Source organism: Talpa europaea (genome assembly GCF_964194135.1).
Source record: "Talpa europaea genome assembly, chromosome: 2".
NCBI lineage: Eukaryota > Metazoa > Chordata > Mammalia > Eulipotyphla > Talpidae > Talpa > Talpa europaea.
This window is the reverse complement of record NC_140068.1, coordinates 51,549,460-51,565,073: the sequence shown is the minus strand read 5'-3', so window position 1 is coordinate 51,565,073 and position 15,614 is coordinate 51,549,460.

Genomic DNA, 15,614 nt, shown 5'->3' with positions numbered 1-15,614 from the left:
AGATCTTGGTTCAAATCTTGGCTCAGCACTTTACCAAATATGATTTATTGGAGAATATGTCTGGGCTGTGGAGAGTGTGTGTGTGTGTGTGTGTGTGTGTGTGTGTGTGAGAGAGAGAGAGAGAGAGAGAGAGAGAGAGAGAGAGAGAGAGAGAGAGAGAGATTGTTTTGCATCTGAAAATAAAAGAAAAGAGCTAATAATCTTCACCTCTCAGAAAAAGACTTGGTAAATGATAGGTTCTCAATAATTGTTTAATTCCCATAGTCTTATTAAACTTCCTATAGTTTTATTAAAATAACTGAGCTAATAAGATAAAGTCATATAAATGTGGCTTACCATTGTTGGTATATAATGAGGATAAAACATTGTGTTTCATCTGAATGCTCATTCAAATCTCTGTTTAAATCTTGATTATTATGCTTAAAACAAGGATAAAGAAGTCAAAATAATTCTTTATTACACATAAATATTGTCTAAATGAATGAGATTGAGTAGAACTAAGAAAGATATTAGCTACTTAAGCCAAAAGGAGTATGGTTTTGCTGGGCTTCCCTTGTAGAGGAAAGAGTGAGAGTAGGGGCCAGGTCAACTTCCCAGAAATTAGGGAGAAAGAACTTGGACAAAGAAACAAGGGCCTCCCTGGTGGCACAAGGGGTTAAGACGCAACCTATGAAGCTGTCCACAGCCTCTGTAGCACGAGTTTGATCCCTGGCTGGCCAGCGAGCAACCCACATGGCGCAGCAGACCTCTCCTGACTCACCCGCTGCTCCCCTCAGCAGCGTACTTTGGACAATCTGCCTGTTCTGTTCCCTACTCTGTCTCTGGTGAATCCTCTCACTCCCCATGCCTCTGTACCCAGCTCTTGTATGCATAAATAAATAAATCTTTAAAAAAACAAAGAACCAAGCTAAGATAGTATAGGGTGGGAAAGGATGTTATCCAGGGTCTGAATATGTTCCTGAGCTTCAAACAGGTCAAGTTAGAGTCAAGATCAATCTTAACTTTGCCTCCCTAATGGCACAGGCGGTTGAGCGCAGCGCTGTGAAGCAGTTCATAGCCTCTGCAGCATGGGTTCGATAGCAGCCAGCCTGGGAGATACCCACATGGCCTGGCAGACCTCTCCTGTCTTGCCCACTGCTCCCCTTAGCAGTGTATTTCGGTCAGTCTGTTCTGTTTCCTGCTGTGTCTCTGGTGAATCCTCCCACCCTCCCGCACATCTGACCTGTACCCTGGTTCTTGTATGCATGAATAAATAAATCTTTGAAAAAGAAATCTTAAATTTATTTATTTATTTATTTATTTATTAAGATTTATTTATTTATTTATGCAAGCACTGGGTACAGTCAGAAGCGTGGGAGGGTGAAAGAATTCACCAGAGCCAGAGCGGGGAGCAGAGCAGGCAGAAGGACTGAAGTACACTGCTGAGGGGAGCAGCGGGTGGCAGGAGAGGTCTGCGCACCATGTGGGACTCTCCTCTGGTGGCCGGGGAGCAGCCGGGGATCGAACAGGCGCTGCAGAGGCTGTGGGCAGCTTTGCAACCCAGCGCCTAACCGCTGCGCCATCTGGGAGGCCCAAGAAATCTTAAATTTGAATGTGGGTAGGGATGGGACAATAGAAGAAAAGATTGGGAAGAGTGGTAAGCGGCTTTAGGAAAATTTCAGAATAGATTCAAGCTTTGGGAAAGCAAAAGGCTGGTTGACATCGTTGGTAAATCAGCCTTGTTATGATGTAGAAAAGAAAGCTATAGATGAAATAAATCAAGGGCTGATGTCTGATTGGCTTATTTTTGTGACATTAGTTATTCAATGGTACTTCAACACCAAGTGCTAATTAGAAATTGAGTATATGAGATTTTTCTTTTGCACCTGGGCACAAGTGAGTAGGTAATCTCAGAATCATATTATATTACAAGGCTAGAGCTCTATATCAGGTAAGTTTTATTCACTAGTTTCCTCCAGACTCTAACTAAAGGGAACAAATAGTTAATCAATTATTAAAACATTTTTGCCTTAATATTCTACTACTAATGGACATGATTGTAAATGTATCTAGAATGCCTGCTTATTGTACGTTAAATTTTTTCCTTTTTGTTACTGAGTTAGAAGGATCAATCTTTCTAGCCTACAATCAATTTTGACTACATCTATAAAACTAACAGTGGATGTACATTTTCAAAATTGAAAGTCATTATAAAACAATGTAGGCCACTGTAAATCATAGCTAAAAACAGTCATAATGGAAATCTTTTATCTATGTCTGATCCACTAACATGCAGTTATCCTGAGAACTAATAACTTTTTCTTGGAGATAGGGCCCCAAATTCAATTTTATAGCTCACAGTCCCAGTAAATAGAAAAAGTCTGCCAAACCTGCCTCTATAAATCCTAGTAATTTCATGTTTTTACCATATGTATTGAACTAGAAAAGATGAGAAGTGAGGTCTGATGGTTTCTTACTTGACCAATAAGCTCTACTATGACTATTTGTGAAGTCTTATTATTAATACTTCTATATTATTTCAGAGATACATAGCTAACATTAATTACTTAAGCAAAATACAAGAGAACTTGGAAGAAATATTTGTTCATCTCTCAAATCGTAAGTCAGCCTCAACTATTTGAATAGGCTGTCAATCCTCATTTTCTACTCATTGAGCAGCTGGGACACATAATTGACTCCCACCATAGTGCTCTTAGAGAAGGGTGTACTTTACTCACTTCCTGGCAGTGGACTTCTTTGATGTTTCCTACTTTCAAAGAAGAAATTTGCTAAATAAAGCACAGTTCTATGAAAAAGGAAAAAAAATTAAAGGACCTGTCTGCTGCTTTCACACTGAGAAACTGACTCTATGACAAAGTTTTGGTCCCAATGTTGATATTAGCTTCTAATATTATTTAGTAATATTTTCTAACTTACTTTTGTTTAAGCATTAAAGTCATTACATTTATTATTTAAAAGTAAAATAATGGTTTTTATCAATCAGAGATTTTTAGTTGAGCACAAGGATCCCGATGGGTTATTGAAAGCAGAAAATTAATTTGTTGAAAGAATATTGAATATTATCCAATTATTAAAAGGAATCTGGAAAAATTAGAGACTTAGGGCTTATACATTGCACAGTAGAGGCATATCTCAAAGTGATTTAACAGAGTGAATGATTTGTTGACTATAGATATGGAATCTTGCACTCCTGATTAGTCTTTTGGTTCAGCTACTATTGTAGGACCACTGCCTCTAGAATCTGGAGGTAGTTGCTCCTACTTCTTCCCCTATCCTCACTAGGATAAATTCTGCATGTTCAATGTAGTATGGTAATACTCAGTTGCTTGGCTTTGCTGAATCTTGACATCCTGAAGACTCAGATATTTAAATAAGGAAATGTCTACAAAACTACATTGTGTTGTCTAGTAAGATTATAATCAATTAATTGCGAATGTTCAATTAGAGACTAGATGAGCACTTATTAGGGATATTTTAGAGGGGATTCTTTAATTTCAGAGGGTTTGAACTAGACCATGTTTAAGATTCTATACAATTGTTAGTTTAAATCTTAGGAAAACTTTAGGATATATTTATTCTCTACTTATTAATGTCCTTATGTTTTCTTTCCTCTATTGATTGGCAAGGGCATATTCTTGAATAGCAGTCTGTGAAAGTGTCTTTTTGGGTGCTCCTACAGGTGAATGAAGACAGGATATAGGATACGATAGGATAAGATACAGGTTGGATACAGGATAAAGGTAAGTTTATTCCATGAGTATTACACTTCAAATCTTCAAATAATGATTGCTTCTGAATTAATAAACCCATAAACAAAGATAAAGAAAACTATTATTGATGTATTGGATTTCCAGCTTACTATGTTGGATTGAACAGACATTTATCTTTGCTCTTTGTAGCACTCAATTAAAATTGTGGAACCAAATAGATCCCCAGTAACTTGGAAATGTTGGTCTTACATTTCTTAAAACAAGTGAAGTTAAAACACAGTGATGTTGTGATCTTCTGATATTGTGGTGTCAAAATACTACAAAGTATGAAGGTCCTCTTTTTGCTATAAAAAGAATTCTGTAAAAGGTTCCTTTTAAAGAGTCATTTCTGCCATAGTCTGAGTGTTTGTGTCTCCTTAAATTCATGTGTTGAGGGATCTCCCTGGTGGCACAGGGGCTTGTCAGAGCTATGAAGCTATCCGCAGCCACTGAAGCACGAGTTCGATCCCTGTCCAGGGAGCTGACCCACATGGCGCAGCAGACTTCACCCGCTGCTCCACTTTGTGGTGTATTTCGTCAGTCTGCCTGTTCTGTTCCCCGCTTTGTCTCTGGTGGGTCCTCTCACCCCCCACACCTCTTGCCTGTACCTAAAAATAAATAAATCTTAAAAAAATAAATTCATATGTTGAGCTACTAATGCCCAAGGAGAGGGTTTTGGGCAGTGGGGTCTTTGGGAGGTGACTAAGTGATTGGGATTTGTGCCCTTATAAAAGAAACCCCAGAGAGATTTTATATTCTTTTCCCATATGAGGATACAATGAGAAGTTGGCAGTCTTCAACCTAGAAGAGGGTTCTCACCAGCACCTGAACTTGCTGGCACCCTGGTCTTTGTCTTTCAGTTTCTTGTACTGTGAAAAATAAATATCTACTGCATACAAACTAGTCTGTGATTTGTTTTTAATTTATTTTTTATTTTTTTTAATTTTTAAAAAAGATTTATTTATTTAGTTATGCAAGCACTGTGTACAGTCAGAAGCGCGGGAGGGTGAGAGAATTCACCAGGGCCAGAGCAGAGAACAGAACAGGCAGACTGACAAAATATACTGCTGAGGGGAGCAGCGGGGAGCAGCAGAAGAGGTCTGCGCACCATGTGGGACCCTTGCCCAGCGGCCAGGGATCGAACCGGTGCTGCAGAGGCTGTGGGCAGCTTCGCAATCCAGCGCTCAACCACTGAGCCACCAGGGTGGCCCTGTGATTTGTTTTTTTAAATGGCATCCCAAATGGACCAAGACAATGTCCAAAGGTAGGTTTCAATGAGATTAACAATAGACACATGGATCCCCATGGCACCAATATTTGGTAACTAGTACTTCTAAAGCTGGAAGTTGGGGAGACAAGGCATACTAGTGGAGTTAGGGATAAATGGACTGTATTCCTATTCAGAAAGAGAAGAAAATACAGAGCTAGTGAAGTTAAAACACAATGATGTTCTGATACACAGAATACACAGAAATATTTCTGTGATTGTCATGTGGGGGATAACAGTGAATCCAACTGGTTGTGCTCCATCTGTGTCTCATTCTTTAATATAGTTAGATTCTAGGGAAGCCCAGAATCACTCATGTTAAATTTATCTAATGTGAGATGGTGAGAGATTTGTGGATGACCTTAGGGGTAGAGATTCTTCTTGAATCACAGAAGAGGTAGTGAGGCTTTGAGGGGGATATTTTTGACTTAGACAGCTTATCACTAACCAGTTATAATATTACATATTTAATACAACTGAGGACTGTTTTACACATTTATAAATTTGAAATTCAATCTGATTTTCCTTTCCTTATGGAAATGTGAGAATGAATCAAAATAAGGCACATGAAAATCCCTTGAAAAGTCAAGCTCAATACAGACAAATCATATAACTAAGTAGTAGTGGTAGGAATACCTGTCTCCCCCCACTGTATCCCACTCCAAGAAAGTCAAATACCTGTATGCCTTGATTTTTCCTATACATTTTCTTTTTAAGAAAGTCATTTTCTTTTTTCTCTGAATAACTATTTCCTTTGAAAAATTTAACAAAAATCTATGGATATAAACTACCAACAAGAGTGCCTGTTGCCTGTATTGCCTGTACTATGTTTTAAGTCAGGTATTTCCAAGATATAAATATAGGCTCTTGCATTTGACTTGCTATGTAAGTAGACATTATAATAAATAAATTATGTAAGTAAACACATTTATTTCACAACAAACTTATGAGGCAGGTGCTATTGATTTTTTTTGGAGGGGAAGAATGTGGCGGATGATTACCACAGAGGTCAAGTGCCTTTCTCATCTCATTGTGTCAGAGGTATCTGCCATAAACATGACTTATTAGTAGTGATGCTAAATCTTCTCACTTGGTCAAGTTATTATCTGCCAAATTTTTAAGTTTGCTATAGTTCCATTTGTCTATTTTTTACTTTTGCTACCTATGCTTTTGGTATCATATCTAAGATAAGAAATCATTGCATTTCCAGTGTCATACAGCTTTCCTCATATGTTTTCTTTAAGAGTCTTATTATCGCTTTATAGTTAAGTCTTTAAGTCATTGACAGTTTATTTTTATATGTTATGAAAGATAGGAGTCCATCTTCATTCTTTTGCATGTGGTGGATATCCAGTTTTCCCAACATCATATATTGAAGAGATTATCCTTTCCCCAGAATATAGTCTTATTCCCCTAGTTGAAGATTATTTGATCATATATGTGATCTATTCTGTTTCTTTGGTCTATTTGTCTGTCTTTGTGCTGAACTACATTGGTTTGATTACTGTAGCTTTGTGATATGTTTTAAAATTAGGAAGAGTGATATTTATAGCTTTGTTCTTTTTTTTAAAGATTTATTTTTTATTTATACAAGAACTAGGGTACAGGCCAGATGTACAGGAGGGTGAGAGGATTCACCAGGGAGAGCGGGGAACAGAACAGGCAGAATGACTGAAATACACTGCTGAGGGGAGCAGTGGGCAAGACAGGAGAGGTCTCCTGTGCCATGTGGGTTGCTCCACAGCCAATGGGGATCAAACCAGAACTGCAGAGACTGAGGACAGCTTCACAGTGCTGCTCTCAACCGCCTGCACCACCAGGGAGGCCCACTTTGTTCTTCTTCAGTTACTATGGAATCTTTGAAAATCAACAAAATTTTTGGCATGTTTTCCATTTATTAAAAACAAACCGGTAATTTGAGAGGGATTACATTGAATCTATAGATCATTTTGGGTTGTATGGTCATTTTAACAATACTGAACCTTCCAGTTTATGAACATAGGATGTCTTTCCATTTTGTGCCATCTTTAATTTCCTTCAGCACTATTTTGTAGTTTTCATTGTACATGTCTTTTGCCTCTGGTTAAGTTTATTACTAAGTATTTTATTCTTTTGGATGTTATTGTAAATGGGATTCTTAATTTCCTTTTCAGATTGCTCCTTGTTAGTATATAGAAAGGCAATTGTTACAAAGTTGGTTTTGCTGAATTTGTTAGTTCTAATAGGTTTTTTTATTTTTAATGGTGTGGAATCATTAGGGTTTTCTACATATAAATTATCCCATTTAAGAACAAAGGAAATTTTGCTTCTTCCTTTTTAATTTGGATCTTTTAATTTATTTTGCTTGCCTAAATGCTCTGACTGCAACTTCTACTACTTTGTTTTAGTTTTCGTCTATTCCTGGTTTTTGGATTTTTTTTTTTACATGAAAGGATGTGAAATTGTCAAATGATTTTCTGCATTAGTTGAGATGGCCATGTATTTTTGTACTTTGATCTCTTTTTTTTTAAAGACAATTTATTTTTATTTTTGATTTTTAAAGATTTATTTATTTATTTACACAAGCACTGGGTACAGTCAGAAGCGCGGGAGGGTGAGAGAATTCACCAGAGCCAGAGCAGGGAGCAGAGCAGGCAGAAGGACCATAGTACACTGCTGAGGGGAGCAGCGGGCGGCAGGAGAGGTCCACGTGGGCCCCTCCTCCGGTGGCCAGGGAGCAGCCGGGGATTGAACCAGCACTGCAGAGGCTACGGGCCGCTTTGCAACCCAGCGCTCAATCGCTGCGCCACCGGGGAAGCCCACTTTAATCTCTTAAAGTGTTATATTACACTTTATGATTTTCATATGTTGAGCCATCCTGTGTCCAATAGTAAATTCAACTTGGTTAGAGAGTATAATCCTTTTAATGTGCTATTGAAAACAGTTTGCCAGTATTTTGTTGAGGACTTATGCATAACTATTCATTAGGGATATTGGTCTGTGTTTCCTTTTCTTGTAATATCTATGTCTCACTTTCGTATTAGATCAATGGTGGCCTCATACAATAAGTTTAGAATTGTTTCTTCCTCTTAAATTATTTTATTTATTTATTTATTTTTTATATGCACTACAACCTCCTTATATGGATCCAGCATATTCTTAACCATACTGTGTATATCTGCTCTTAAATTATTTTTAGGACAGTTTTGGGGAAGATTGGAATTCATTCTTTTTTTAAAAAAGGTAAGTTTCTACAATGAAGCCATCTGGTCCTGAGCTTTTATTTATTTCTTGGGAAGATGTTGATTACTGATTCAATCAACATAGGTCTTTTCATTTTCCTATTTCTTCATGATGCAGTCTTGACAGGTTGTAAGCTTCCATTTAATCTATGTTATCCAGTTAGTAGACATACATTTGTTCATAGTAGTCTCTTATAATTCTATTTCTATGGAATCAGGATTTTTTATTTTTGTAGATCATTAAGGTGGAATCACTATTAATTACAGAAAAAACAACTTGTGTATACCCAAGTTTATGAGTTTCACATGAACTTACACAAATAAAAACAAATGACATGCTCAAAATCATCAGGAAATATGCTGATGCACAGGTTAATGAAGGTGGGTTATGAATGAGTTTGCACATTTATTTCAAGTTGTTAAAGAATTTGTGGGCCACACAGAGAAAGCTTGCATTCAAGAAGTCAAAGAGCTCCTCAGTGCAATCCTTCCCTGTCTGTGACCTGGAGGATACATGCTCATCACAGAGCTCTGGCCCCTCCTGAGCTGTTAAACATTTTTCTAACTGCTTGCATTGCTCTCTTACTGTTAGGGATCCTCAAACTCCTTATCCTCTTCTTCCTCCTCTTTGTGACCTCTGGACTTGTCCGTTCATAGTAACACACAGGTCACACTTTAGAATTTTGTATAGTCTTATGGTGATGAACTCCCTCAGTTTTTGTTCACGTGGAAAAATATTTCTTATTTATTTGTGAAGGACAATTTTGCTGGACTGGTAATCTTGGTTGGCACTTTTCTTTTTTCAACACATTGAATATAACATGCTACTTGTCTCTGGTCAGTAAGGCCTCTGCTTAGATGTATGTATTTTAAGACTTCCAAATGGACAATGGTGGAGAACTATCACTTTTTGGTGATAAGTGTGGTATGGTAAAAACTGAAGGAGGAGATTCTGTACCTCTAATTACAAACAACATTGTAAATCACTTATTACCTTAATAAAAAGTTATAAATGAAAATTAAGAAGTCAAAAAATATTTTAAGAGTTCCTACATACATGACAAGTTACTTTTGCTGCTTTAAAGATTCTTTGTCTTTTACTTTTGACAGTTTGATTATGTGTCTTGGTGTGGGGCTCTATAGGTTTATCCTAGTTGTAATTTTTTGACTTTCTTGAATACACATGTTCCTTTCCTTCATCAGATTTGGGAAATTTTGAGTCATGGTTTCTTCAGATAAGCTCTCTATTCTTTTCTTCCTCAATCTTTGTCCTATAATTCTCAAAATGTGTAAATTAATCATTTTATAGTATCCCATAAGTTTCTTACATTTTCTTAACTTTTCCTTATTCTTTTTATTACTCTGACTCAATATTTTAAAATGACCATCTTTAAATTAATTGATTCATTAGCAAGATCAAGTCCTTTGTTGAGCTCCTCTAGTGAAGTTTTCAACACAATTATAATATACTTCAGCTCCAGTATTTTTTTTAATAGTTTCTATTTGCTGATAATTTGTTTTGCTTATTCATCATTTTCCTGATTTTATTTAGTTATCTGTAACCTCTTCTGGGTCATTGAGCTTTTTAAAGACCATTACTTTATTTTATTTTGTCAAATAATGAATAGATTTCCATTTCTTTGGGATTGGTTTCTGGAGATTTATTTTGTTCTTTTGATTAAACCATATTTTTCCATTACTTTATTTGACTTGATTTTTTTTTTTTTTTTTTTTTTTGCTGAGGTTTAGGCATTTACCAACAGCCACCTCTTCAGTCATTATGAACTGACTTCATACAGGGAAAGTTATTTTTTATTTTTAATCACTCAGCCTAGCTAGTTATTTTTGTGACTTTTGAAACCTTTTTTGGAGTATGTTACTTATCTAACTTTGTGCCTATAATTTTCCAATTGGAGGTCTACCTGTTTCTTTTTCTGTGCCTCATAATCTCTTGATTTCTATAGTGTTTGTCTGAGGTACTGCAAGTTCTCTGGTGCTATAGCAACCAGCTGCTCCACTCCCTTTTTTCTTAACTGGCCCCATAACTCAAAGTATTCCATTGTCCTGTCAGCTTCCCAAAATAAGTAAGATAAATATCAGTCCTTTGGACAATTCTCTGGACTCCTGTACATACACACCAATTTTTTGTCTCTCTACCAAGGGAGAAACCACAGATTGAACACCTTGTCCTGTTTTCACTTAACTGTGATGGCCTCTCTTTGTGGTACTGCAGGTCTTCTGGTGCAACCGCAAGCCACCACTCTCCACTCCTCCATTTTCATCAGCCCTTAGCACCCAAACTATGCCATTAGCACTCTCAGTCAAGCAAAAAGAAACCAGTCCTTCAGGGAGTCCTCCAAAAATGTGGGATCACTGAACAGGTTCCTTTCTTCTTTCTCCACCTACTGCCCCCAACTTCCAAGTAGAGGTTATGAGTTGAACTGAGCTGTAATTGGCTTGGGAAAGGGTCATCACATATAAAGCAAAATGACTTCTTATCTTTTTTAATGCTGCTTTTCTTAGACTTGCACTTCCCTGGGGGTACCGCAACTTCTTAATTGGTTTCTGGAGTTCTCATAAGAGTATTTAATCTATATATCATTGTTAATTCAGTGTCTCTGTGGCAAAATAAAGACTGGTGCTTCCTCATTTGCCATCTTGGTGATACCACTCCAAATATGAGCTCTTTTTTTGTATCTTAAAATTTATGATGAGTTTCTACCAAATATCTGATGCAAATATCCTTTTTTTTTAAAGATTGATTTATTTATGCATACAAGAACTGGGGTACAGGCCAGCAGTGTGGGGAGGTGACAGGATTCACCAGAGACAGAGTGGGGAACAGAACAGGCAGATTGACTAAAATACACTGCTGAGGGGAGGAGTGGGCGAGTCAGGAGAGGTCTGCTGTGCCATGTGGGTAGCTCCCTGGCCGGGGATTGAACTCATGCTGCAGTGGCTGCGGATAGCTTCATAGGTTGCATCTTAACCCCTTGTGCCACCAGGGAGTCCCTTAAAGTTATTTATACTGAAATTGTGGAAAATGTTTCTTATGTAATTCAAAATTTTTATTTAATAATAACCAGTCTTTACTTAATTTTTTATAGGTAGAAAATCTAGAGAGAACTTTAATTATTCTAGCTTTATGTGAATTTGACCTTTAATAAGGTGAACACTCAACAGTTATCCATGGGTAGATTATCAGTCTTAAGGTTTATGTCCTCTAAATGACATGATGAAAAAAAGAATCATTGTGCACATGTGAGGAAGTGAATACTCAGTCAAGCAAACAGAAACCAGTCCTTCAGGCAGCTCTCCTGAAGGACTAGTAATGGAAAAATTGATATTAATAAGGGATTTGAAAGATTTCTGAGGTTAGCTATAATTGCTAAAGTTCAACTGCTACTGGAATTTTGTTCAGAGAATGAGAGATTTTATACTACTTATAGGAAAAAATAACATAAGCGTATAGAAAACCTAAAAATATAGGATATCTTAGAATAAGGACCTAAAATGGTTAGTATTGAAATATTTAGTATATTACTGGAAAACTTCCTACAGTAATTGAGAAACAATCTAGATGATTTGACTAATATATTTTTATAATGCTATTTCAATTAAAAATTATTAGAATTTTGACCTCCCTGGTGGTGCAAAGGGTTAAGCATAGCACTATGAAGCTATCCGCAGCCTCTTTGGCACCAGTGTGATCCAACAGGCCAGGGAGCTACCCACATGGTGCGGCAGACCTCTCCTGTCTCTCCCACGGCAGTGTATTTCAGTCAGTCTGCTTGTTCTGTTCCTCACTCTGTCTCTGGTGATCCCCCTCATCCCCCGCATCTCTGGCCTATGCCCCAGTTCTTGTATGCATAAATAAAATAAAATCTTTAAAAAAAAAGAATTTGCTCTGTTTTTTTGTCTTAATTCTTTCAAAATGTTTTTTCAAATGTATGAATTAAAAATTGCCCACAGTGGAGTATTAGAGAATAAAATTATTGAAAAATTAGTAAGTATAGTGGAAGACTTTATAATTTATTTTTTTATTTATATCTTTTACATCATTGTATGTTCCCCGTAAATTTCACCAGTTCACCCGTGAACTTTCACCATAGACCCTTGTGCTCTTCTCTTCCCTGCTTTGATCCCTTTCCCTCTCCCCCCTCACAGAATGTCTCTTATTTATGGTTACCTGCTAGTTTTTTAAAACTATTATTATCATTATAGTTATTTTTCCCCCAATCCCTTATTTTCCCCCCATATTACTCCTATAAGTAAAACCATTTGATATTTTTCTTTTTCCTTTTAGCTATTTCACCGATCATGATCCCTTCTAGCTCTGTTCATGTTACTGCGAATGGGATGAGTTTATCTTTTTTGATTGCTGAGTAATATTCCATTGTGTATATGTACCACATCTTTTTGACCCAGTTATTTATTTTTGGGCATTTGGGTTGTCTCCATATCTTACCTATTGTAAATAGTGCTGCAATAAACATAGGGGTACAGGTATCTTTTTGAATTAATGTTTTTGTGTCATTTGGGTAGATTCCTAGGAGTGGAATTGCTGGGTCATATGGTAGCTCCATTTTTAGTAGTTTGAGAAACTACTAAATCTCTCTATAGTGCTCTCCACACGGCTCTCTATAGTGGTTGGATCAGATTGCATTCCCACCAGCAGTGTACAAGAGTTTCTTTTTCTCTACATCCTTGCCAACATTTGTTGTTTCTTACTTTTTTTTTAATTTAAATTTTATTTTTTATATTCCCCATACAATTACAACCCCATTATTTTGACCCCAAGACCTCCTTTCCCCACCCCCCACCCCCCATAGAGTGTCTCTGGTTCATAGTTGTTTGTCGATTTTGATATTTTCTTTCTTATAGTTATTCTTTTTCCTGGTCCCTTATTTAAGTTTTCTAGATTCCTGCTATGATGTATGCCATTCTCACTGGTGTAAGGTGGTATCAAAATGTGGTTTTGATTTGCATTTCCCTGTTTATAAGTGACATTGAACATTTTTTCATGTAAATGATGGCCCTTTGCATTTCCTGTTTGGAGAAGTGTCTTTTTAGTTCTTTTGCCCATTTCTTGACTGGATTGTTTACTTTGTTTTTGTTGAGTCCTGTGAGCTCTTTGTGGATTTTTGTGATCAGTCCCTAATCAGTTGTATTTTGTGCAAAAATTTTCTTCCAATCAGTGGGGTGTCTCTTTGTTTTGGTTAGTGTCTCTTTTGCTGTGCAGAAGCTTTTTAGATTGATAAAATCCCAGTTGTTTATCTTTTCCCTCACTTTCTTTGCTTTGGGGGATATGTCTTTGAAGATATTACTGTGATGTATGTCATGTAGTGTTTTGCCTATATTTTCTTCTATATAGTTTATGGTTTTAGGTCTTACATTCAGGTCTTTTATCCATTTTGAGTTGGTTTTTGTATAATGGAACATTTTTTAAAGATAAAAGAGTTAAATTCAGGTACATTGAAATACCAAGCCTAGAATTTTTAATTACCATCATGGCAATGACACTTTAAGAGCAGTTTTATAATTTAAATTCCATAAAATTTACTCTTTGTAATTATATATAATTCAGTGTTTTTTTTTTAGCATATGTATGGAGATGTGCAATGATTACTGAAAGAGTTTAAAACATTTTCATCACTTCCTAAAACTTTCTAATACTTATTTGAAATTGTAGTCAGGCCTTACTGTTTTCTGTATCTATAAAGTTTATTTTCTTGGACATATTTGGTAGCAAAATAAATCATTCTGTATCCTCTGGGTTCTTCTTGGATCGGATGAGTAATTAACACAGTATCAGTTGGGTTAGCAAATGAAAAATAACCAATTTAATACCATATGTATGGAAAATTTACATGGCTGTGAATTCCTAAGAATAGTGGAGGAGAGCAACAATATTTATCCTGAATTTTGGGATCTGTAGGTCTAGAAAAGAGAGGGGGATGCTCACATGACAGACAAGGAAAGGAAAGTTACTTCATCTTTGTTTGTAAAGATGAGAGTCTTTGATAGAGAGGACATGTCAACTGATAAACTACAACTGGAGGAAACTTTTGAAACTACATTTTTCTACATATTTCTCTTTGATTAGTGATGGTGAAGGACTTAAACAAAGACAGAAGCTTCTCCTACTCCTAGGGCCCTCACTGTTCTCAACCCCAAATAATCTAACACTAAGTAATGGTAATAGACCTCCTGAGGCTTATTGGACTTTCCCCTGGTAGGGGAACTCTAGTTTACCAGGATGATAAGAGGTCTACTGTGGGCATATTGAGAAAAGCCTATCTGATCCTTTATGGGAGACTGACCCCACAGATATTTTATATAAATTAACTCATTCAATATGTTCATCTTTCATTTGGCATAATGAAAGATGAAGTTTACCCATGTGGTAGCATGTATCCATGGTACATTCTTTTTATTGCTTAAGAGTAGTACTGGGCCTCCCGGGTGGTGCAGCGGTTGAGCGCTGGGTTGCGAAGCTGCCCTTGGCCTCTGCGGTGCCAGTTTGATCCCCGGCTGCTCCCCTGCCACCGGAGGAGGGTCCCACAAGGCGCGCAGACCTCTCCTGCCGCCCCCTGCTCCCCTGAGCAGTGTACTTCGGTCCTTCTGCCTGCTCTGCTCCCCGCTCTGGCTCTGGTGAATTCTCTCACCCTCCTGCGCTTCTGACTGCACCCAGTGCATGTACAAACAAACAAACAAATAAATAAATAAAAATACATGCCTCTTTAAAAAAAAAAAAAAGTAGTACATTGTTTGGATATCTTATTTATCTGCTCACTAGTTGCATGACATTTTGATAATTTCTAGTTTTTGGCTGCTATGAATATTGTTGCTATGAATATATACTTGGATATATCTCTGTGAACATAGGTTTGTATTTTCTTGGTTGTACTTGTAGGAATAGACTTCTGGGTAGTATGGTAAATTTATGTTTGTCTGTCTAAAAGTTTCAGTTTCTTTACATCCTTACTAATTTTTCATATTATATGCCTTTTAAAGTATAGCCATTTATCTATCTTTTTGAAATTTTTTTTAATATTTTGCCTTTTTTGAGTTAGATTGCTGGTCATTAATGAATTCTAAGCATGTTTATGTATCCTGGATAAAAATCCTTTGCAGAAATACAATATGCAGATATTTTCTTCAAGTCTGTTTTGTGTTCTTATTGTATCAATGTTGTCTTTTGAATCTGAAAAAAAATTTAGTTTTGCGCAAGGCCAGTTTATTAACTTTTGTGGCTAATGCTTTTACTGTCTTATCTAAGGACTTACCTAATCCAACACAAAAAGACTTAATTATATGTTTTCTTCTAGAAAGTTTTATCATTAGCTCTTGTGTTTGAGGTTATTTTCAGTGTGT